This window comes from Amyelois transitella, chromosome 30 (assembly GCF_032362555.1).
Source record: "Amyelois transitella isolate CPQ chromosome 30, ilAmyTran1.1, whole genome shotgun sequence".
Lineage (NCBI taxonomy): Eukaryota > Metazoa > Arthropoda > Insecta > Lepidoptera > Pyralidae > Amyelois > Amyelois transitella.
In genome coordinates this window covers 2,182,340-2,207,377 of record NC_083533.1, presented here as the reverse complement: position 1 = coordinate 2,207,377, position 25,038 = coordinate 2,182,340, and the positions used below count along the sequence as shown (strand labels likewise).

General features: G+C 36.2%; 1 long non-coding RNA gene across 1 annotated transcript in view; it reads left to right on the top strand.

The window, feature by feature from the left end:
* The window catches only part of LOC132903793 (uncharacterized), a 121,813-nt gene that overhangs the window by 80,081 nt on the left and 16,694 nt on the right, over window positions 1-25,038 (top strand). Inside the window, exon 2 of the long non-coding RNA XR_009657488.1 lies at window positions 21,986-22,136. This is a non-coding gene — a long non-coding RNA (uncharacterized LOC132903793). The remainder of the gene's footprint in view (window positions 1-21,985; window positions 22,137-25,038) is intronic.

Below are 25,038 nucleotides of genomic sequence, written 5' to 3'. Positions count from 1 at the left end.
ATGAATGAATTACTCGTCAAATGTCTGCTCTATGCCGACGATCAGGTTATACTGGCGTCATCAGCGGAGGAGTTACAGGAGATGGTAAACTGTATGCATGAAGCTTTAAAAGAGAAAGGAATGAAAGTGAACGTAAGTAAAACTAAAACACTGGTTTTTGAAATGGAGAAAGAAATGACAGCATGTAATATTTTGATTGGAGGAGAAAAAGTTGAGCAAGTGAAAGAGTTTGTATATCTAGGATCAAAGTTTACATCAGATGGCAAGTGTGATAGTGATATTGAAAGGAGAGTGAACGCGGGGAACATGGTGAATGGAGCTTTGCATGCCTTTATGAGCAGTCAGAAACTATCCAAAAAGGCTCGACTGGCTGTGCACAGGGGCGTGTTGGTCCCGACATTAATGTATGGGAGTGAAAGTTGGGTATGGCAAAAGAAGCACGAAAGCAGAATAAATGCAGTGGAAATGAGAGCGTTAAGGAGTATGTTGGGTGTGAAATTGAGTGACCGGATAAGGAACAGCGTGATAAGGGAGTGTTGTGATGTGAAAGAAGATGTAGTTACAGGAATAGAAAAGGGTATGTTGAGATGGTTCGGTCATGTGGAGAGGATGAATGAAAACAGGTTGACTAAGCAGATATACAAGGAGAGTGTGGAGGGAAAGGTCGGGGTGGGAAGACCTAGACGAACATATCTTGATCAAATTAAGGATGTCCTGGTGAAGGGTCAGGTCAAAAGTGCCCGAAACCGCCGAGCTTGCATGAGGAGAGTTATGAATGTGGATGAAGCAAAGGAAGTATGCAGGGATCGTGGTAAGTGGAAAGAGGTAGTCTCTGCCTACCCCTCCGGGAAAGAGGCGTGAGTTTATGTATGTATGTATGTATGTATGTATGTATGTAGAAGTTAAGACTGACGCTTTTGACCTCACCTATACATTTATTCTTTAGTCTTTATTATTTATTATTTAGTCAATCTGGTGTAAGATAGCTGCATCTGCTGGACTGGTAGCGATGAAAAAACATAGTGTGTGCCAGCTGCTTCTCCTCTCTTATCGATCGTAAGAGTCAATCAAGGCCAAAAGCAAATAAACCAATAAACCTGGTATTCCTGATGGGCTAACCTGTCATTATCTGATTCACAGTTCCATCAATAAACCTGAACGTGAAAGTAGTCATTCAGTCTTTAAAGACTGTTGACTCTGTCTACTCCTGAGGTCTACCTTAGATATAAAGATATGATTATATGTATATCCTACTAAAATTATAAATGCAAAAGTTTGTGAGTATATTAGGATGTCAGTATGGATGTTTGTTACTCTTTTACGCAAAAACTACTGAACCGATTACGATGAATTTTGGTGCTACTTTTTATCCCGGAGTTCCCGCGGGATTGATAGGGTTTTGCATGCTGACGAAGTCATAGTACATAAAATGAAAATAATTCTTGGAGGAAAGAAACGCGATTTGACGATGTCGTAAATAAGAAAACTTTTCGAAAGACTGTAGAAATGGCTGTCTAAATAAACAAATCCGCTGGAATTGGAAACGAATTCATCGCGAATAAGTCCATAAAAAACAATTCTATTGACTTCAGTAGAATCTTTTGTACTCTCTAAAAAAAAAGTTTTTACATTTGGTTTTCTTGTTACTTAGATATATATATAAGATATTTTTGTGCCGTGTGGTTCCCGGCATTTTAGAATAGAACCACTCCATATATTTTCCATGGATGTCGTAAAAGGCGACTAAGGGTTAGGCTTATAAACTTGGTATTCCTAATGTAGGCGATAGGCTAGCAACTTGTCACAATTTGAAACTCATTTCCTCGTATAGCTATACAGCTGAACGTGGCCTTTCAGTCTTTGTTGGCTCAGTCTACCCCGCAAGATTTTGTGTTGTAAACAAATTTAGAATGAATTGTAACATTTTTTATCATAATCGTACCGGTGAAGTTTCTGCAGATTTAAAAACACTTTAGTCTAAGTTTTAGTTATAATTAATTCTTGATGCAAATTATTCGTATAAAAATTTTATTTAACCAAATTTATGAATACAGAATATTCAGGAAATATTTTAAAAAAATTCAAGATTTCCTTTGATTGCCTTTTACAATATTAAACAAATTTTATTACTTTTTTTTTTGGAGATATCTAGAACTGACAAACATCGTCTTCACTGACACCTTCTTACAACCGAGAGGGATTCCATTCCATCATTGATTTTCTTTATATCTGGGTCAATGTAGCCCTGCACTGGCTTCACAGGCCAATAAATTGTAGGCCTAGAGGCCTTTCCGGGCTCCCGTTCTACGTAACTTTCAGAAAACGTAGAAGAAAAATAGATGATCTAAAGATATACGTACATACAAACATACATACATATGTACGTACATACATACCTACATACATACATACATACACACGTACATACATACTATACCATAACGCCTGTCTCCCGTTGGGGTAGACAGAAATATAGGCGACCTTTTTGGTATACGCCATGCCATAGGTTGCCATGATGTTGTTTGTTAGAGATATGTCAAAAATAATTTTTATTGTTAAAGATTCTTAATTTTTATGTTAATAATATAGTTATTTTAAAACTGATTATTTCTCTCCTCTTTTCTATTTCTATCTTCTGTAGGTATAACTAACTTAATAACTATACTTCATACATAAACTATGGATTTCCATTTGCTCCGATCCTTATAGACCTCTCCCGCTTCCTCCACACTCATAACTCTTTTCATGCATATGCGACGATTAAAGGTACTCCTAACATCTCCCTTTTTTAAGACGTTCGAAATTTGATTCTTAAAAGTTCAACGAGGTCGGCCCTTAAAGGATATATACTAAGTGTGATTGTTGGTTCGTCTTTGACTTCAAAACCACTGAACCGATTTCTGTGAAATTTTAGATAGGCTGGACTACGGAGATGTCCGAGGTCAAAGGAAGGTCAAAAAATCCCTTTTTAACACAAGGCTTTGTCCACACCGTAAAGTTTACAGACGTAGCGACATCTGTTTCAATGGTTTTCACGTAAAGCTTTATCCATTGTGGAAACTAATAAAAACACAAAAAACTCGCTGTAACAGATAGCCAATTTGTCGAACTTATGGCGCTGATGATAAGTAGGCCCTTGGGTGCGGGTTTAGTTATACGAAGAGCCATTCCTCTAAGAGAGTTTATGTTATTTGCTGGGCGCTTTTTCTTCCTCAAATACTTACATACAAACATACATATGGTCACGTCTATATCCATTGTGGGGGTAGACAGAGCCAACAGACTTGAAAAGACTGAATGCCCACGTTCAGCTATTTGGCTTAATGATAGAATTGAGATTCAAACAGTGACAGGTTGCTAGCTCATCGCCTAAAAAAGAATCCCAAGTTTGTAAGCTATCCCTTAGTCGCCTTTTACGACATCAATGGGAAAGAGATGGAGTGTTCCAATTCTTTTTTGTATTAGTGCCGGGTACCACACGGCACCAATACAAAACCCCATATGGGATAAATGACTGTATGTCATCTAACAACCCTTGATTTTTGGAACTAAAAGCTGAACTTTGAAGCGGGAATTCGTTATAGAAAGAGTTTCTACCCAGCTTTGGAAGAGCTTTCCAAACATTGCCTCCAAACTTGAGAGGAGCAATCAATTTCATGGAAACATCTCACACGAACATGTCTACTTTCAATCAATGTCAATGTTAAGCTCTTAAAAGTTTTCTATAAACTCGAATTGATTTTCCCGAAGAAATGTTTTTTGATGTGCTTTCAAAACAAATTCTTCATTTTGTTTCTTATTTTCCGTGATTTATTGCTATTCAGTGGAAAAAAAAAATTAGGTATAAATATCTGAAATCTGCCTACCCCTCCGGGAAAGAGGCGTGATTTTATGTATGTATGTATGTATGTATCTGAAATCATTACCAATTCCAGTTAATGTTATTAATGCGTTAGTAAGTTTATTTGCCGCGTGGTTCCCGGCACCAGGAAAAAAGGCCAATCCATCTCGTTTCCATGGATGTCGTAAAAGGCGACTAAGGGATAGGCTCGTACACTTGGGATTCTTTTTTTAAGCGAGGGGCTAGCAACCGCTAGCCCCTCGCTTAAAAAAAGAATCCCAAGTGTTACTAAATAAATCTCAATTCTATCACTAAGCCAAAGAGCTGAACGTGGCCTACAGTCTTCAAGACTGTTGGCTCTGTCTACCTTGTAAGGGATAATGACGCGATGTATTTTAATAAAACCTTTGTTTTCTTTCCGACCCGGTGCCCTAGTCTCGTTTGCCACCTCTCCCCATTAATAATGTACACTGAAAGAAGAGGAATTGTAATTACGGTATCTCAAATTTATCTTTATAGTCTAGGGGACAGTATAAATAAATAAATTTATATATACGGGACAAATTACACAGATTGAGTTAGCCTCGTAGTAAGTTCGAGAATTGTGTAACGAGATACTAACTCAACGATACTATATTTTATAATAAATACTGATATACATAAACATCCAAGTCCCAGGCCAATCAGAAAAAGTTCTTCTCTCATCGTGCCCTGGCCGGGATTCGACTTCCGGTATCACAGACATGCGTACTATCGCTGCGCCACAGAGGCCGTCATATAAGATCATTTAATATAGTATGGTTACTCATAAGAATTGTAGTAAAAAAAATAACACACCAAATTGAATAAAACTGTCGTCTAATCAATGTTAGGCTTAGAAAAGTACATTGTAATCAATTCACACTAGTAATAAAGATAAAAGATTTTTATCTATACTAATATTATAAAGCTGAAGAGTTTGTTTGTTTGAACGCGCTAATCTCAGGAACAACTGGTTCGAATTGAAAAATTCTTTTTGTGTTTAATCATCATTTATCATCGCGCTGCAACTATTAAGAGCGAAAAGATAATGGAAAATGTGAAAAAAAAAATCTGGGAAAATTATTCCTCCTTGAGGGCTTCAATGATGCCCCAAAATAACTATTCCAAGCGGACGAAGTCGCGGGCACAGCTAGTTTTGTCTATATTTGTACGTTTTTAACGAATAAACTACTGGACTCATTTTCACGAAATTGCATACAGATATAGATTGAATTTCAGGATTGATATATAATATTCCTAAAGTATATGTTCGGTATAACCGTACATTTGTGACATGTTACAATCTACCTATTTGCTTTTTAGTGCATTTTCGATGCGTAAGACGGGTGAATTGAACTAAATATACATACCTACCTATTTTATAAAATTCAGTGACGTAAATAAACAATGTTTAGGTAACATTGGTTTAACATTTAAAGACAAAAGTCATGTTGTCAAAATAAAACAGTGTGATTAGGGAATTCAATAGAAGATATAGTGACATGAATAAAAAATATGTTTAGCTAGTTTGGTCTGGTGGAGAGGATAAGTAAAAGCTAATTGACTAACGAAAGGTCAGGTCACAAGCAATCTTAGCCCACATACTTGAGTTGGAAAGAGGCTTAATGTGTTAGGAATGTATTAATATTAATTTTGTGCCGTGTGGTTCCAGGCACAAATACAAAAAAGAATAGAACCACTCCATCTCTTTCTCATGGATGTCGCCAAAGGCGACTAAGGGATAGGCTTACAAACTTGGGATTATTTTTTAGGCGATAGGCTAGCAACTTGTCACTATTTGAATCTTAATGCTATCATTGGGCCAAATAGCTGAACGTGGCCATTCAGTCTTTTCAAGACTGTTGGCTCTGTCTACCCCGCAAGGGATATAGACGTGACCATATGTATTTATGTAATATTAAGATATATATGAAACAGGTAATTTGGCGACATCTTTATCGCCTATCAAAATGGCGATGTTCTTTAATTGCATTCTGTATGTAACTCTTTAAGATTTCTTTACTACAGCATACAATTATCTTGAGAATTATTGATCGAATAAAAATTTTTTTATGCTTCCGCATAATAAAATAATTTAATAAGATTTAAATTCTTCGTATTTGGTAGTCAGGTATTTTAGGGAATCAAAATACCAAACTACCAAATAAGAAGAATTGAAAACTCATTTTATCTTGCTGGATTTCTCCAATATTCAGGTATTTTCCACTATCTTGTTCACGTACTGTCGTGCCAATGAAAATTCAATAAAACTTATCAAATTAAATGTACATGCCTGGACTATGAACTCTCGAATCAAAATTCCTTCCACGTGTTTCAGACGCGCGCAGAGCAAATTGACGGCGGCTGTACCTATTTGCATACGTTTCACTTGGTACAGTCATGCACAGAGCTGAGACATTGCCTTGCTTTGTGCATTATAGACATGTACTTATATTGAAAAGATGAAAGATTTCGTGTATACCGAATGAAAACTAAGGATCGATTTTACTAAATTCAATACATAATAACTCCGTCTGTCTGTTACGCTTTCACGTCTACTCTACTGAACCGATTTTGATGAAATTTGGTACAGAGATATAATTGACCCTGAAGAAGAATATAGGGTTTTAATTGTGATACAGGTTGAGAAGACAACGCGGACGAAGTCGCAGGCAAGGTTTTGATGTAACAGTCATGAAAGGTTTGGTAATGTAGAAACCCCTTGGGTTTCACACATTTTTTCACATCACAAACACACTCATTTAAACTGTCAAGTGTATCCAATATACAGAGAACTTTCGCACTAAATTACACCAAAAGAAATCGTATACAAATAAAACTCACGAAATGTTTCGAAGGTTCAAGTTAGATTGGTCATACATTATGGGGGTGACCAAGCTTTGTAGATTGTTCAACAATGACTTTTTTTATTGGAAATTTGAATTTGGAATCAATCTGCCTGATGGTAAGCAAGACGAAGTCTAAGGTGGGATTTGAAAGCTCAAATGTCAAAGCTTTGAAAATCCTAATCCCGTCCTTGTGCCATGGCAGCTGAACGTGGCTCTTTCTACCCCGTAATGGATTAAGACGTGATCGTATGTATGTATGTATGCAATATGTCCAGAAACTTAATAACTTAATGACTCTAACACAGATGTCTTTCATATTTTTAACTCATGGTCACCCTACCAAATGCATTCCACCCGATGTGAAATGGTTTCCGATTGTTCGAAAATGTGTGCAATTTTTAGTTCACAATTCGTTCTACGCAAATTGAAAATTGTGGTAATTATTTTTGAGAAGCACGAAAGCACAATAAATGCGATGGAAATGAAAGCGTTAAGAAGTATGATGGGTGTGAAATTGAGTGACCGGATAAGGAACAGCGTGGTAAGGGAATGTTGTGATGTGAAAGAAGATGTAGTTACAGGAATAGAAAACGGTATGTTAAGATGGTTTGGTCATGTGGAGAGGATGAGTGAAAGCAGGTTGACTAAGCAGATATACAAGGAGAGTGTGGAGGGAATGGTCGGAGTGGGAAGGCCTAGAAGAACGTACCTTGATCAAATTAAGGACGTTCTGGTAAAGGGTCAGATCAAGAGTACCCGAAACTGAGCTTGCATGAAGAGAGTTATGAATGTGGATGAAGCGAAGGAAATACTTCCTTCGCTCCTTCTTTCCTTCAGAGACCGTGGCAAGTGGAAAGATGTAGTCTCTGCTTACCCCTCCGGGAAAAAGGCGTGATTTTATGTATCTATATATTTCGCACGTACGTTTATATTACACGTAAGTATTCAACTTTTCTGGCGAGAGGTCAGGTCAATGGTTCATTTTATTAAAATGTTAAGTTTATACTTGTAAAATAAATACTCCATTTTAACCTGAAAAGTTAGAGATGACATATTTTTGATACTGAATTTTAATTATATAGATATGTCTAGAAATATTTTTTATATAACCTTCTTGGGAGGTTGGGAGCTGAAGTAACTAATTAAAATGACTCCACTTTAATAAGAAAATAAGGAAAAAACCTATTCAGCAAAAAAGTCGGTCTTTGAGACGCGGTTGAGTGGTAAAGCACTTGTCTTAGTCACAAGGACCCGGGTTCGAACTCCACTCATTTCGAGATGCAAAATTTTCTTCTAAATAAGGTAAAGTCACCTAATTCCGCGGTATTTTCACCTGAAGTTAAGTGAACATTAAAATTTAAGTATCCAATGTGCTCTTTTGAAGATTTGGTTATATTTATCAGCAGTATTATTTATCTTACTTTTGAAATAAATCTACAATTGGTCAGTAAACAAATAGTATAAATGTGAAATAATGTAAAAATATAAATAATTCCAAAGACCCTAATTCCGATTTAAAAATCCTAATTCCGATGGATTTTGTTCCTAAATCCGAGTGTACCTAATATTATAAAATGGAGGTGGGGATAATAAATACAGAGTGTCCAAAAATCAAGTCTTTTATTTTGAAATCAGTCTTATTGTTGGTACATGATTAATATCTAGATATTAATAATTCAAACATAAACATTAATAATACTTATGGCTAAATACCAATCTCGTATAAAATTAAAAATAATCAACTTCAGCACAACATTTTTTTTTGTTCTATAATCCTATAATAAAAAGTAATAATTTTTAATAATCATATCAAAAATAACATCTAACTTTTCCTTATTATTAATGAGATCAAAAACTAGGTTACAAACTAGTTGTTAAGTAATAAGGCCCATTATTTCTAATTAAAAATAATAATTTCGACAATAAGCAAACAATAATAGACTTTTACAATAAAGCCGGTTTTGAAACTTATACTAAAAAGTTACGTTTTAGTATGATATATATAATCAGTTATTTATCAAAGAATGATTTATCAAAATTAATCTAAAGGGTCCCTAGATGTATGGATGGTTTAGTGCTTTATAAACGAGAAAAGTTAGATAAGGAACACACTGTATTTTTCTTGTATCGATACCACGGAATTAAGTGTTCATATAACCTTATTCCGTTCTAAATACATCGGATTTGTGTTTTAATACTCTCAAACAAGTTTTTTAATTCCGAGTGATATAAAATAAAATATTTGCCAATATACCAATACTTAGTTAAATGCTATCGATATATATTACATTAAAAATATAAAGCATAAATAAAATTCAATCAGAACACACCAATAATCTAATAATATCAATGTTGCTTTTCGAACCAAGAAAACAATAAAGTACCTAAAAAGGTATTATTTAGGTTATTATATCTAACAAATGTAACGTCAAAGTGTACATCGGAAATACATTTTTACAACTATTGGTTATTTAAGAGATTACTACTAAAATATTAATTTCTTAATCACAATAGTGAACTCAAAATTTAAAAAAAAACGTAACCCTCTTCGATTTCCTAATCCCGTGGTGTACATCGGCAATTAGGAACCTACTGAATTATTGGAAACCTAATGCCGCGGTATTTTAAAATCTAATTTTCTCATGAATTTCTGAACAAATACTCAAAATCTAAAAGGTTTATATATTTTAAATACCCCTTTTAATATTCCTACATAAACAAAAAAGTCACAGATCGTAAAATTCACAAATTAAACGCTATTTAAAAAAATGTAGTACTCACGTAAATTAGGTTCGAAATACAAGAAGCGCGCTTCCGGGTCAGCTGCTGGCGTCGAACTTACCGATTATTTTAAATTGTGCACACACTATGGCAATAATTTGCACACATAAACATGAGTCAATATATTCTTAACTGAATTACGTATTTTGCGGTCAAAGTGAACTTGTAAAATTGAATGAAAATACCGTTATTCTAAATACATCGCAATTACCTGCCAGTTTTGGAACCCCTCGGAATTGAGTGACTTTACCTTATTTTAATTTTTTTCAGATTCACTTTGGATGGTTACAATATTATGTCTTTTTCGTCGTTACCTTTTCCCACTTTCTACGCGGGGTCGGCACAGTATGTTAGTTTTTTAGAATTACTTCTGTCAATTGCCATCTCACTGGTCACTCCCTTTCTCTTCATACTATCCTTTACGCCGTCCATCCATCTCTTTTTCGGTCTTCCCCTATATCTTGAACTTTTCACATATGGTTACAATATATGTCTCGAACTAATATCTTAATTATCGTGAATGACGAATAACAAGAGACTAGGTCATGTTATAGTCGCTCATAGTCTGGACTGAAATACGTTAGCGATGTCGCTGGCATCGGCCAATCTCAATCCGAACTAATATTAAAAAAGCGAAAGTAAGTATGAATTTATTTTTGTTACTGCTTCACGTTTATTTATTGAATCATTGAAATGTCCCGTTATGATTAAAAGTCTGGAGAAGGGAGGGTAAAAACTATAGTTCCCGTGGGATTTGCAAAAAAAACCCTGTACTCTTTTGTAAGTGGCGCTAAATTCGTCAGTTTTTGTAGGTAGCGCTCAATTTGTTTCTTTTTGTAGGTAGCGCTCAATTTGTTTCTTTTTGTAGGTAGCGCTCAATTTGTTTATTTTTGTAGGTAGCGCTCAATTTGTTTCTTTTTGTAGGTAGCGCTCAATTTGTTTCTTTTTGTAGGTAGCGCTCAATTTGTTTCTTTTTGTAGGTAGCGCTCAATTTGTTTCTTTTTGTAGGTAGCGCCCATGTTTTTTATTTTTTGTAGGTAGCGCTCAATTTGTTTCTTTTTGTAGGTAGCGCCCATGTCTTTTATTTTTTGTAGGTAGCGCTCAATTTGTTTCATTTTGTAGGTAGCGCTCAATTTGTTTCTTTTTTTTAGGTGGTACAAATTTATTTACTATTTTTAGATGGTGCTAAATTCACGCTGGCGAAGTTGCGGGTGAAAGCTAGTTAAAAAATAAACGTCAATAACAAATTTGGTAATTAGTCAAAGCTATAAAATTTGCTTTCCAAGAAAATAACGGCGCCATTATTAAAACTGACAAAATGAGCGAAAATTTCAAATCCCAGTGGGAAGTCTTCGTGATATTGCAAAATTCAGAACGTTCTGACAGCATTTATTAACTTCTATTAATCAAAATTTCAGGCAATTTGTTGGGTCAATAATTATTGTTTTGTAACCTTCATTTCCTCTTTTGGACGTGTTTAACTGTTCCTTGGCGAAATCACTTAAAGGAAAATACCTCGTTTGTGACAAAAGTACCTTAAACCGACGTATTCGGGGATCGTGGTAATTGGAAAGATGAAGTCTCTGCCTACCCCTCCAGGTAACAAGTATGTAACACAACGTTTGTTGCTTGTAATAAATCCTGAATTTATTTTGTTGAAATTATACATTGAGTTATGAGGCTCCATACATACATTAATAAAATGACGCCTCCTTCCCGTAGGGGTAGGCAGATACTATACGTAAATACATATGGTCACGTCTATATCCCTTGCGGGGCAGACAGAGCCAACAGTCTCAGCTATTTGGCTTAATGATAGAATTGAGATTTAAATAGTGATAGGTTGCTCGCCCATCGCCTATCCCTTAGTCGCCTTCCACGACATCCATGGGAAAGAGATGGAGTGGTCCCATTCTTTTTTGCGCCGGGAACCACACGGTACTATATATCTTTCATAATATGCTAACCGTTATCAATTAAATACTTATGTATTACCACTGCGCCACAGAAAGGCGCTTTGATATTAATTAATATCAAGCACTGACCACAAATTAGTACATTTAATTAAACCTAAGGTCTAACACAGACTTAAGAAGCTCCACTTTACCGGTAACGTCTGGTTTTGCTCTGTGTTTTATTACAATGAAGACCTTTTCTAAGTGAAAGGGTCAGGTCACTCGTTGATGAAATGATAAGTGGGTCAGAGTTCAGATCCGGGTTTTGATTTTCGTTTTGTTTTGTTTGAGGACCCTTACCGTGGTATCAAGGTATATCTACATAAATAAATACCAGCACCGGAAGATTAGCACGCGCGATGCTGATTTTATCGCGCGAGAAACCATCGTAGTTTCGCTAGGGAGCTCTTATAAATTTGGATCGATGGATAAGCAACCTATCAGTATTTGAATCTCAATGAATTTGGCCTTTCAGTCCATTTGAGATTGTCGACTGTCTTCTCCGTATGGGATAAAGACGTGTTATATGGGCCGCCCGGGAATCGAACGAAGTTTCTTTGGTTCAAGAAGAGAGAATATATCCACTGGAATTCAAATTCAAAATCTTTATTGCATATCTTATAAAGTTACATACATACATACATACATATGGTCACGTCTATGTCCCTTGCGAGGTAGACAGAGCCAACAGTCCTGAAAAGACTGAATGGCCACGTTCAGCTGTTTGGCTTAATGATAGAATTTAGATTCAAATAGTGACAGATTGCTAGCCCATCGCCTAAAAAAGAATCCCAAGTTTGTAAGCCTATCCCTTAGTTGCCTTTTACGACATCCATGTGAAAGAGATGGAGTGGTCCTATTCTTTTTCGTATTGGTGCCGGGAACCACACGGCACATACATTTATTCTTATAAAGTTCATCAGTTGAATTACAGTTACTGCTTATAAAAAGGTACAATATGAACCCTGTTCGTCATCGCAATTATAAAATAATATGGAACGTATGAAACAGGCCATTTAAATTATATATAATAAAGCATTTGAATAATTTGTTTTATTTATCGTAGACTTTTTAATCTGTTTTAAAAAGAAGTTCAAGGTCCTGTTGTAAGTCCCTAATTCGTTTTTAATTTCGCGGGACAAAAATTGGTAAAGGCCGTTTGATATTCAAATTGCATTTAACTTTGATCACAAAACCTAGGGGATCTTTTGAATATTAAGCTATTTCTAATATGTTTACTAGAAAGAAGTTCTCTTGAGTGAAAATACAATAACTTTACCATTATGAATGAAAGCATAAACCATAACATATGATCACGTCTATATCCCTTGCGAGGTAGGCAGAACCAACAGTCTTCAAAAGACTGAAAGGCCACGTTCAGGTGTTTGGCTTAATGATAACATTGAGATTCAAATATTGACAGTTTGCTAGCCCATCGCATAAAAGAGGAATCCCAAGTGTAATAAGCCTATCCCTTAATCGCCGTTTACGAAATCCAAAAGAAAGAGATGGAGTGGTCCTATTGTTTTTCTACTGGTGCCGGGAACCACACGGATGAAAGCAGGTTGACTGATTGAGCAAATGGTCTATGGAGGGGTCTGTGGAATGGGAGGGTTGGACGAATGTACCTGTTCTGGCGAAAGGTCAGGTCAGGGGTACTCGAAAACAATGACCTTACATGAAGAGAGTTGTGAATGTGGATGAAGCGGAAGATGTATGCAGAGATCGTGGCAAATGGAAAGATGTATGTAATGTAATGCTTACGATGCACCAAGCGCTTAGAAAGCGTAGATTAACGTATCTATATCTATACATATAATAAATCTGTAGAAAGGTCAATTCTGTACATTGAAAATATTGAAAAAATAAATAGCAGGGGGTGTTACTGGATCGATACCAAATACAAAAATGTGATTAAAAAAATTTTTGTCTGTCTGTCTGTATGTTCAGGCATCACGTGAAAACTACCGGTTCGATTTTGATGAAACTTGGTATAATTATACCTTATTATCCTGGGCGTAAAATAGGATACTTTTTATCCCGAAAAAATACGAAGAAAAAAAAATCTTAATTTTTCAGTTTATCCATAGACGTTGTTCTGTAGAACCGCGAACACACGTTGTGTTACCCGCAGTGGATTTAGCGCCGTAACATGTAGCGCCGAAAGTCGGCTTTGGCTTGAACCGTTTGCTGCACAAGCGGGCCGCTACTAATTACTATGAAAAAAATACTACATAGCTACATTAATTCCCATCAAGCTGAAAATGAGTATAATTATTTAAAACACAATCAAAAGCATTATTTCAAAATTCCCCATGATTCCGGTTTAAGGAAAAAAATTTACTCACGGTCAAAGGTAAAAAATGGGTGTATCGCAATTTTCTTTAAAACGGTAAGTTTTTCAAATCGGAAAATTATATCAGACATAAATTGTAGATCATAAAGTTATCAATAAAAAAGGTATCAATATTTTTTTTTCAACAAAGCTACCGTTTCTGTGATATAACGATGCAAAAAGTTGCAAGCGTCATAATATGCATCCGTTTCCTTGCCACCTCTGAGGTAGTGTACTATTAGCGCGTTTTTTTTTTACATTTTTATTATTAAACTTGAAAAAGTCTGAAATAGGTTAGAATAAACACGTGTTTTCACTACGCAGTGGCACTCAAGACTAACTTTCGCATTTATTATTTTAAAAAAAAATAGAATAACCCTATGTGAAGAAAATCATCTTAGGACAATAATAGAGATTACAATTATCAAATTCAATGCAATAATCAAATTAAAACTAAAACTACTTATAAAAAGAAAGAAAAAAGATGACTACAAACTAAAATTTAATTTATAAATTGTACAGTCCTTGCAGAGCATCAACATGTGGGAATGTACCCAGAAGGCTGGCATCATTGCCAATTCGAATGGCAATGCTGATTCTCTGAGCCAGATAATTTCCAGCCCTCCGGTCAAGAGATACCTCAATTAGCTTTTTCGACAATTGTTGGAAAAGCTGATGGGCAGATAGGCCCCCCGGTCCCAGAGTTCCTACCCCAAATGGTTCAAAAGTATAGATATTACCGATAACTACATATTTAGGTTTTTTGCCTCATTTGAAGCAGAACGGCCTTAGATTTAGTAACCTGAAGATGAGACGGCGCAAGTGTGTCGACACAAGTAGCATCCCACACCAAAGGCCGCCCCAATCTCCAGGGTACCAAAGCCATACCATCCGGTCTCTTGGCATCATCCCGAGCCAGACCGTTTGGTTCTAGAACGGCTGGAACATGGATGGTGGCAAGAGCACGGAGGATTATATCATTTAGGGCGGCATGGCGCTCTAAACGGCCGGCACTCCTAGGGCATGAGAGGCCGTGGTGTCCATAGCCGACAACGGTATCCCCGCAAGGACAACTATTATTAAAGACTTACGGTATTTCATGTGTTGAGCATTCTGAGATAAAGCAGCTATACGACCCTAGCCACGTACACAATTAAACAGAGAGACTGATGTTGTCTCAAGGTTTCACTACAGTATAAATGAAGGGACTGGGTTTCATTATACTTATGTATATTTTATATTTTGAATTCAAGTTAAAATTACCGACAGAACAATATTTTTACTTATATTACTGCTACATAGAGTATATACGAGACGTGCTTATGCATATTATGACGCTTGCAACTTTTTGCATCGTAATCATCATCATCTTCATTTTCATCTCAGAAACGGTAGCTTTATTGAAAAAAAAATATTGATTCCTTTTTATAGATATCTTTATGATCTACAATCTATGTCTGAGGTAATTTTCCTATAAAACGTTTTGAAGAAAATCGTGAAAATCCCATTTTCTTACCTTTGACCTTGGGTAATTTTTTTCCTTAAACCGGAATCTTTTCAGCTTGATGGGAATTAATGTAGCTTCATTCCTATTTTTTGGTCTAACTAAATTGACCGGACTGAAAATAAAATGGAGAAATAAACCATCTACGCGAAGACCGACATCCGCGCGGACGGAGTCGCGGGGGAAAGCTAGTTTTATAATATAATCTTCTTGAACCGCCTTAAAAAAATTGTGGTTGTTAGTTTGAATTGTATGTATGTTTTTCCGCGATTATTTCGCGTTTCGCTGAACCGATTTTGATGCAGGAAAGTATTTGTTACACTTAGCGGAAGATTTTAACCGACTCTTTTGGTTCTCTTTTTACAATAATTATAATACAAAAATTTTCATGTGTCGTTTCAATTTTGAGAAAAAAATATTTTTATTTGTTTGAATATAATTTATTTGAAGTGAGAGAAGAAATATTATTATTATCGTTCTCATTATACAAATGTCAACACGCGACGCTCGTGTGAGTTCAGAATCTCTTGGATTACAGACGAAGGGTGTAAAACCCAGGATTTGGATGTCAAAATTTGGCAACAAAATTAATGGTTGGCTACAACTTTGTTGGTGTTAAGCTAATTCAGTTTTTTTCTAATTAAGTGAATAAGTGAGTTATGTTTGATGTCAGATAATGAAATATGTTTGTACTCTTATGGTGCAATAAAGAGTTTTATCTATCTTTTTATCACCTCAGTCACCTTTTACAACATCCATGGGAATGAGATGGAGTGGTACTAGTTTAAAATATCGGGAACCACACGGCTTATGGTGCAAAATGTGTTTTTTTTTTCTATCTATCTGCTTATGCGAATAATTTTCTGCACGATCAAACTCATTTAATAATATAGACACCTTGCATTTGGGATCGATTAAAACTAAAAAAAATACAAAAAAAAAACACCACTTGAATCTTATATTTGATAATATCTATTCTACAGATCGTGTGGATCTTTGAATTGACTAAAGATTGAATTACTGTGCAAGTTACTTGCGTGGTGTAAGTCCCTTTTTTTTGGGTACTTATTATACTTCTTCTTTAGTTGTAATTTTAAATAGGCTCATAAACTTGGAATTCTTCTTTTAGGCGACGGGCTTGCTGCCTTTAACTACCTATATAAATCTTAATTCTATCATTAAGCCGAACAGCTGAACGTGGCCGATCAGTTTTCTCAAGACAGTTGGCCCTGTTTACCCCGCAAGAGATTTAGACGTGATCATATGTTTGCATGTTTATATGTACTTTTTTTGTTAAAATTTTACAATTGTAATGTGTGTGTTATGTGGATACTGAGTTCTCCTCCAGAAAAAAAACGGCAACAAGAGTATATTATAGCAATTACTACAAAACCCTATCTTCTCTGTGTGTATGTTTGCACTAATCTCGGAAAGTTATGTACGGATTTTGTTCCTGTTAGAAATGTTGGAAAGAGGGTTTTCTGAAAAAGGTTTAATTTATAAATGCTTCGCGTGCAAAGCCGGGGCGGGTCGCTACTATAACCCAAACTTATTAATCTTAAGCGATTTCCCCGAAAAAAATGACAGCTTGACGAAAGTGTTAAGTACTGGTTCAAGTCGACTTGCCCGTTCAAACACAGTCGGATCGATGCCACGCCGCATCGCGATCCGCATTGACCCCAGGGGTAGCCAGAGCCCAATTGTGACGTCATCTGGGATTCCTCAAGCTCCTGAGCCTCTTCGACCCTCGAAAATATTTTACGTTAATTTCACGCAGAAACTGGCGGTTTGTAAACTTTTTTTTATCTATCGTACTCTATTCCGTGTGCCGTGTGGTTCCCGGCACTATTACAAAAAAGAATAGGACCACTCTATCTCTTTCCCATGGATGTCGTAAAAGGCGACTAAGGGATAGGCTTATAAACTTAGGATTCCTCTTTTAGGCGATGGGCTAGCAACCTGTCACTATTTGAATCTCGGTTCTATCATTAAGCCAAATAGCTGAACGTGGCCATTCAGTCTTTTCAAGACTGTTGGCTCTGTCTACCCCGCAAGGGATATAGACGTGATCATATGTATGTATGTATGTATGTACTCTATTCTTGTTTGTAACTTTTGCTTTTGTTCCGAAATTTTGGTTTATCTTGTTACATGTCTGGTCGGAATGATGTTGTTGTCATGAGCTGCATAGAAATCGGTTTATTATAAGACAAATCCCATATTCTACTTGAAACTGTCAGAATGATGTATCGTCGTCTATATTAGTTTTTTGCACAGATTTATAGCTGTGAGCAGTCGGGAGGACGACATATAATCACGTCTATATCCCTTGCGGGGCAGACACAGCCAGCATTCTTGAGAAGACAGATAGGCCACGTTCAGCTTTTGCGACTTGATGATAAAATTGTGATACAAATAGTGACAGGATGCTAGCTTATCGCCTAAAAGAAAAATTTCACGTTTATAAGTCTATCCCTTAGTCGTCTTTTACGACAGCCATGGGAAAAAGAAAGAGTGGTCCTATTTTTTATTATTACGGTACAGTTACATGTAAATGAGAACAACACATTTAGTGAAAAATCTCTTGTTTCTTGACTTTCATGAGTAAACATTAATTTACTTTCCATCAATAAACAAAAACCATTAAATAAATCACAATAGGTACCGTCCATTTCAGAAATTGATGGACAAGTCTCGCCGATAGAATATTACGAGAGCTTTTCACCCGACCGCCCAAAATAGAAGTGTTTTGTTTTGTTTATCTGGATTTCGATTCAGACACCACGCTAGCGGAACGTAGGTCTGTACTTTTTGGGTCTTTCTAAGACTATTGGCTCTGACTACTCTATTTATACTGCCACATGATATTAAACAGAAAATATTTGTGACAAGAGGCCGCCCGCGACTTCGTCCGCGTGGAAACCCTATCATTATTTAACAATCAATCCCACAGGAACTCCAGGATAAAAAGTATGTGTTATTCTGGGTCTTCAGCTACCTAAATACCAAATTTCATCGTAATTAGTTCAGTAGTTTTTTCGTGAAAGAGTTACAAACATCCATACTAATATCCTGACATACTCACAAACTTTTGCATTTATAATAGATAGGAATTGCGTTTCGTAACGAATCAATTCAAAAATAAAAGGGCCCGATTTTGATGATATTTAACACAGAGGCAGACAAACTTTCAGCACTAACAAAGGTTACTTTTTTCTGGAAATTCCACTCGAGTAAAGCCGCGGAGCAATAGCTAGTTATTGAGAAAGACGCTAATAATTTAGGTAAATATGTATTCCAGTGCAGATTGTAAAAGTCGATCAAGGAAAACGCTTATAAACTGGGTATTATTTTAGGAGATCGGCTAGCATCCTGCCACTATTTGAATCTCATACACGTCTTCATCCCTTACGATTAGACAGAGCCAATAGACTTGAAAAGTCTGAAAAGCCACATTCAGCTGATGATTGAATCGAGATTAACGCTTAAAGAGAAAACAAACAAACAAATAAACTTATTATTCATGATATATACGAGTAAGTTAAGGAAACGTATATACTGCTAAGAGAATCTCTCGGAATTATATATTTTCCCTGAGGAATATCGTATTTATTCGCTTTGAAATAAATCTCTTCAACAACTAACAAAGTTCTTTCTTCGTAGAATTTTTTTACAAAAACAAAAACATTCCTGGAAATATTGTACCGACTTGAAAACGCTAAAATCCCAACTCATATTATAAATGCGAAAGTAAGTTTATTTGTTTGTTTGTTAACCTCTTCACGGGTTATCTACTAAACTAATCTTCTTGAAATTTTACATATATAAGAAATTAATTAAAAGTATATTAATTAAGAAGGATAAAGGGAACCTTTCATCCCTTTATCCCGTTAAAAGCTGTAGTTTCCGTTAACCTGTATTCTTTTGTAGATGACGCTAAATTAACGCGGGCGAAGCAGTGAGTAATACATACAGACGTCAACCAATGTTGTGAAACCAAAAGATTTGACAATTATGAAGTATCTTATAATAATGAATAAAAATTTTGAATTTTGATTTTGAAATAAAAATTAAGATCTCGTGATAATGATTTAATTTTGAGATCGTGGCAAGTGGAATAGTCTCTGCCTTGCCCTAAGGGAAAGAGATGTGATTTTATGTATATACACGTATGTATAACAATTTAGCACGTTTTAAAGTCCAAACAAGTGGTTCGATGCAAAGTTGGTAGCATGCCAAATACCTGAGACGCGTGATGTAATGCAGTTTGCTGCACTGCGTATCAGGCTATTAAGGGTAAAATTTCATTACAACATACATATAATCACGTCTATATCCCTTACGGGGTAGACAGAGCCGACAGTCTTGAAAAGACCGGTAGGCCACGTTCATCTGTTTGGCTTAATGATAGAATTGAGACTCAAATAGTGACAGGTTGCTAGCCCATCGCCTAAAGAGAATCCCAAGTTAGTAAGCCTATCCCTTAGTCGCCTTTTACGACATCCACACTCACACACACCACAGGTTACGTGATACGGATGCGAAATGCGACTTACATGCGGGGAAGCCGGGGGCAATAGCTAATTGCTTGTTTGTTTGTAAACTCTTTATTGCACATAAAAATAAATATAACAAAATCAGAACAGTCATTGAATATAAAAGAATATGTACAATGGCGGACTTATCCCAATCGGGATTTCTTCCAGTCAACCAAAATAAAAAGGAAAATCCATAGTCAAAGAGGCAGCGCAGATTAAAAGCATTGAGGATGATGAAATTTGTATTAATCTTATAAATAAAATTCTCGTGTCACAATGTTCGTTCCCGTACTCCTCCGAAACGGCTTGACCGATTCTCATGAAATAAGTGAGCGTATTAAGTAGGTCTGAGAATCGGCCAGCATCTATTTTTCATACCCCTTAGAGAAATTACTTGAAAATTATTTATATTGCAAAACAACGTTTGCCGGAACAGCTAGTATCCTACTAATATTATAAATACGAAAGTTTGTGAGTATGTCGGTATTTATGTTTGTTACTCTTTCACGCAAAAACTACTGAACCGATTACGATGAAATTTGGTATTTAGGTAGCTGTAGACCCAGAATAACATATAGGCTACTTTTTATCCCGGAGTTCCCGCGGGATCGATTGTAAAGTTATGATATTGTTTTCACGCGGACGAAGTCGCGAGCGGCCTCTAGTCTACTATAAAATTGGACATAAAACCACGAAATAAGCCACGGTTGAGTCCAGCCAACCACTTGTTTAAGAGTCTAATTGCCGGTTCCGGTTTTGGCCCTCTTCCAAAAGGCTGCCTTTGAAGAATGTGCCGTAATTATATTCGCATTAACCCTGTTACGACCTAAACTTAGTTGTGTATTAAGTTGTAATGTGTGATGTGAGAAACTAAAGATTTAGGTCGTAATATAATATAATGGCTAAATGTTTAACCATGATCAATCTTTGTCTCTGCCTACCCCTCCGGGAAAGAGGCGTGATTTTTATGTATGTATGTATGTATGATCAATTATGAGTTAAGTTCTCCTGATTCTCGGGACCAATAGAAAAAAAGAATAGGACCACTCCATCTCTTTATCATGGATGTCGTAAAAGGCGACTAATATTATAGTGATATATATGTTCAAAGAAGTTTGAAATGTTATACAAACTCCTTCTTGTTATGTTATTGTTTATCTGTGGTGCGGCGTCCCATGCGCGCGCATCTTGAAAATACATAACATTCGTGTCCAAATTATCCTGCGGTTTTATTGCATGAATATTTATAAATATCTATAAATATATTAGATAGGCTTTCATAAACTTGGGATTCTTCTTTTAGGCGATGGGCTAGCAACCTATCACTATTTGAATCTCAATTTTATCATCAAGCCAAACAGCTGAGCGTAGCCTATCAGTCTTTTCCAGACTGTTGGCTCTGTCTACCCCGCAAGGAAATGTTGCGGAGGTGAAACGGGAGTCGCTTCGTGTAAAAACCTGACTTACCTTATTCAGGTCGCAAGCTACCGTTCTACGTTCGCTCAGTCACGTCCAGCTGTAATCAAATAGTGACAGGTCATTGGCCCGTTTACTTAAATATAATACATACATATAATCACGTCTATATTCCTTGTGGGGTAGACAGAGCCAACAGTCTTGAAAAGAACGATAGGCAACGTTCAACTATTTGGCTTTCAGATAGAATTGAGATTCAAATAGCGACAGGTGGCTAGCTCATCGCCTAAAAGAAGAATCCCAAGTTTATAAGCCTATCCCTTCTATGGGCCGTGTGGTTCCCGCACCAATAGAATAAAGAATATAACCACTCCATATGTTTCCTATGGATGTCGTAAAAAGCGACTAAGGGATAGCTTTATAAACTTTTATATAATCCCAAGTTTATAACCCTTTTCCTTGATAAACTTTTACCTTGTTTGGTAAAGAAGCAGATGGCGAACATTATGTTTTTTCTTGGCAACGAGACAAACGTTGAAACTTTCTTTAAAATACACATGTACATACATACTACATAACATACATAAATCACGTCTCTTTCCCGGAGGGGTAGGCAGAGACCACATGTTGCCACTTGCCACGATCCCTGCACACTTCTTTAGCTTCATCCACATTCATAACTCTCTTCGTGCGAGCCCATCGGTTTCAAAACGTAATAAAATAACCAATTTTTCTTTGTTTTCAGATACAAAAATGAAGACCCGTGATGTTGTGTTGATTACAATACTGAGTTGTGGCGCTATAGCTGTCCTTTTTGCTATTGGTGCGTATCTGTACATACGGCGCAAGAGGAGAAAGAGACAGGACGATGAAGATGGCACCACTTGTACTATAAGGTGAGGAACGGTTGTTTTTTTTTTAGATTTTTTGGCGGGAAATCGAACTTTTGATGTTTCAAACAAGATTTTTACTATCGATTTAGTTGAAATATCTTCGAAAGCCAAACAGCTGAATGTTTTGTTTTAAGACTGTTTGTTCTGTCTACCCCGCAAGGGATAAAGACTATAAGGATATTTTGTTTATTGTATGTATTCTGTGTAATTCATTTAAGAAAAAGGCGTGATATTATGCATTTAAATAAAATATATTCATAGGTAGGTATAATCTTCCTTCTTTTGTATATAATTTTCGCATTTTTTTAAATAATTTGCCAGTATTTTCTTTGATAATTTTTTATAAGTCTTATTTATTATTATTAGTATGGAAATAAACCTACAAAAACAAAAGTAATTTTCAACAAGTCAAACTTTGGGAAGTGTGGTTTCCCTAACTTTGTAGCGTTACATTGACTGATGTTGCAATGAAGTTTCCGAGACATCGGTTTTATCTGTCTGTTTGTTAGGGAAGGCTTGTTTTTTTGTGTATTTTCATTCAGTGCCCAAGTTATTTTTAGTGCCGCTGTTCAGTCATCTTGATTAGAACAATAAAAGATTGCCTATAGTAGCGACACTTCTATATTTGAATGGGATTAGAATAAAATAGATTTATTTTTAAAATTGGATACAAGGGATCACTTGTTGACGTCACATCGTGTGTGTAGAAGAAGCCGTGGAACAAACTACACTGCAGTAGTTTTCCCAAGACGTCCCGGCATAAACTTGAGATTCATCTTTTAGGCGACGAGTTAGGTACCTGTCACTATTTGAATCTCAATTCTATCATTAAACTGAACGTGGCCTTTCAGTCTTTTCAAGACAGTTGGCTCTGTATACCCCGCAAGGTATATAGACGTGACTATATGTATAAAAACTTAAGGGCCAGTTCAATTTCGACGGCCTCTGTGGCTCAGCGGTAGTACGCTTGTCTGTGACACCGGAGGTCCCGGGTTCGAATCCCGGCCAGGGCGTGATGAGAAAAGAACTTTTTCTGATTGTCCTGGGTCTTGGATGTTTATCTATATAAGTATTTATTATAAAATATAGTATCGTTGAGTTAGTATCTCGTAACACAAGTTTCGAACTTACTTCGAGGCTAAATCAATCAGTGTAATTTGTCAAAAAAAAAAAAAAAAATTGTATGATTTCTCCCTACACGTCTCTTTATTCTCTATACACATAAATTTTCGCCTTCAATTTTCCGGGTCATCTAATATGCTTATAAAGAACATTTTTAGTTTACCCAACTCAAGTCAAACGAATTGTCCGCTCAAACTGCCCGTCATTTATTTCGTACGGTATACAAATAAATTTTGTAAGAACGACTCCATTTAATGTGCCGTGTGGTTCCCGGCACCAATAGGAAAAAGAATAAGAACGCTCCATCGGTTTGAATGGCGTTAAATGCGAGATAAGGGATAGGCTTATAAACTTGGGTTTGACGAATCCCAAGCCTAAAAGACGTTTTAGGCGATAGGCTGGCAACCTGTCGCTATTTGAATCTCAATTCTATCATTAAGCCAAATAGCTGAATGTGGCCATTGAGTCTTTTCAAGACTGTTGGCTCTGTCTAGCCCACAAGGGATATAGACGTGACCATATGTATGTATGTATGTATAAACATACATAATTGTTTTTTTTGATGAGTAATCAATGTATGAAACTCACTCTTTATTTTCGCATTGTAAAAAGATATGTTTTTGTTTTGCTGACGTCATTTGTTCTGGAAAGTCAAAAGATCCATTAACGCGGCTAAGGATAATTTATAGTTTTGTTTTTCACCGCCTGCTACCTCACGGTCCGTGAGATTCCGTCGAAAATAACAAACAATCACTTATTATTACTACTATCTGAGCCCGCGACTTCGTCCGCGTGGAATAGTTATTTTGGGCATCATTGAAGCCCTCAAGGATGTATAATATTCCCCGATTTTTTTACATTCTCCATTATTTCTTCGCTCCTAACAGTTGCAGCGTGATGTTATATAGCCTAAAGCCTTCCTCGATAAATGGTCTATTCAACACAAAAAGAATTTTTCAATTCGAATCAGTAGTTCCTGAGATTAGCGCGTTCAAACAAACTCTTCAGCTTTATAATATTAGTATAGATGCAAGTATGAAGGGTGTAGGGATCGGGGCAAATTCATGACAGGAGCAACAAAAAAATTAGTTTATAAACTTGGAAAAAGTTTAAAAAGACGTGTGGTTACCACACAATATCATTCTCATGGATGTCGTAAAAATCGACTAAGGTCGGTATAGGCTTACAATCTTGGGATTCCTCTTGTAAGCGATGGGCTAGCAACCTGTCACTATTTAAATAATTATGAAGCTATACAGCTGAACGTGGCCTTTCAGCCTTTTCAAGTATGTTGGCTCCGTACACCTTGTAAGAGTTATAGACGTGACTATATATATGTGTATGTATAAACATGGGATTATTTATTTAAGGCAATGATGCCCATTACAAATGAAGATTAAATAAATACATACATACATATGGTCACGTCTATATTTCTTGCGGGGTAGTCGTTATTTTTTTGTGTTGTCATGATGTTTTATTCGGCGGTAGATAGCGCTATTCTGTGCCGTCACTAAGCGGTCGGTCGCGCTATTCTCTCGTATAAAAGTGGTAATAATTATAGTCGACTAAAAACAAGTTCAACGCATGCATAAATTCATAACGCATTAAGTTTTACATGTCTAAACACGCAACGTCGCATGTTCGCGAAACGACGGTTAATCAATAGAGTTTTTTTTGCACATTACCTTTTACTGCGCTTTCAAAGTTCATTTGTGACCGGGTATGTTGAGTAAGTATAATAGCTTTTCTTTGGCAATTGCAAAAGTTCGGATATTATTAG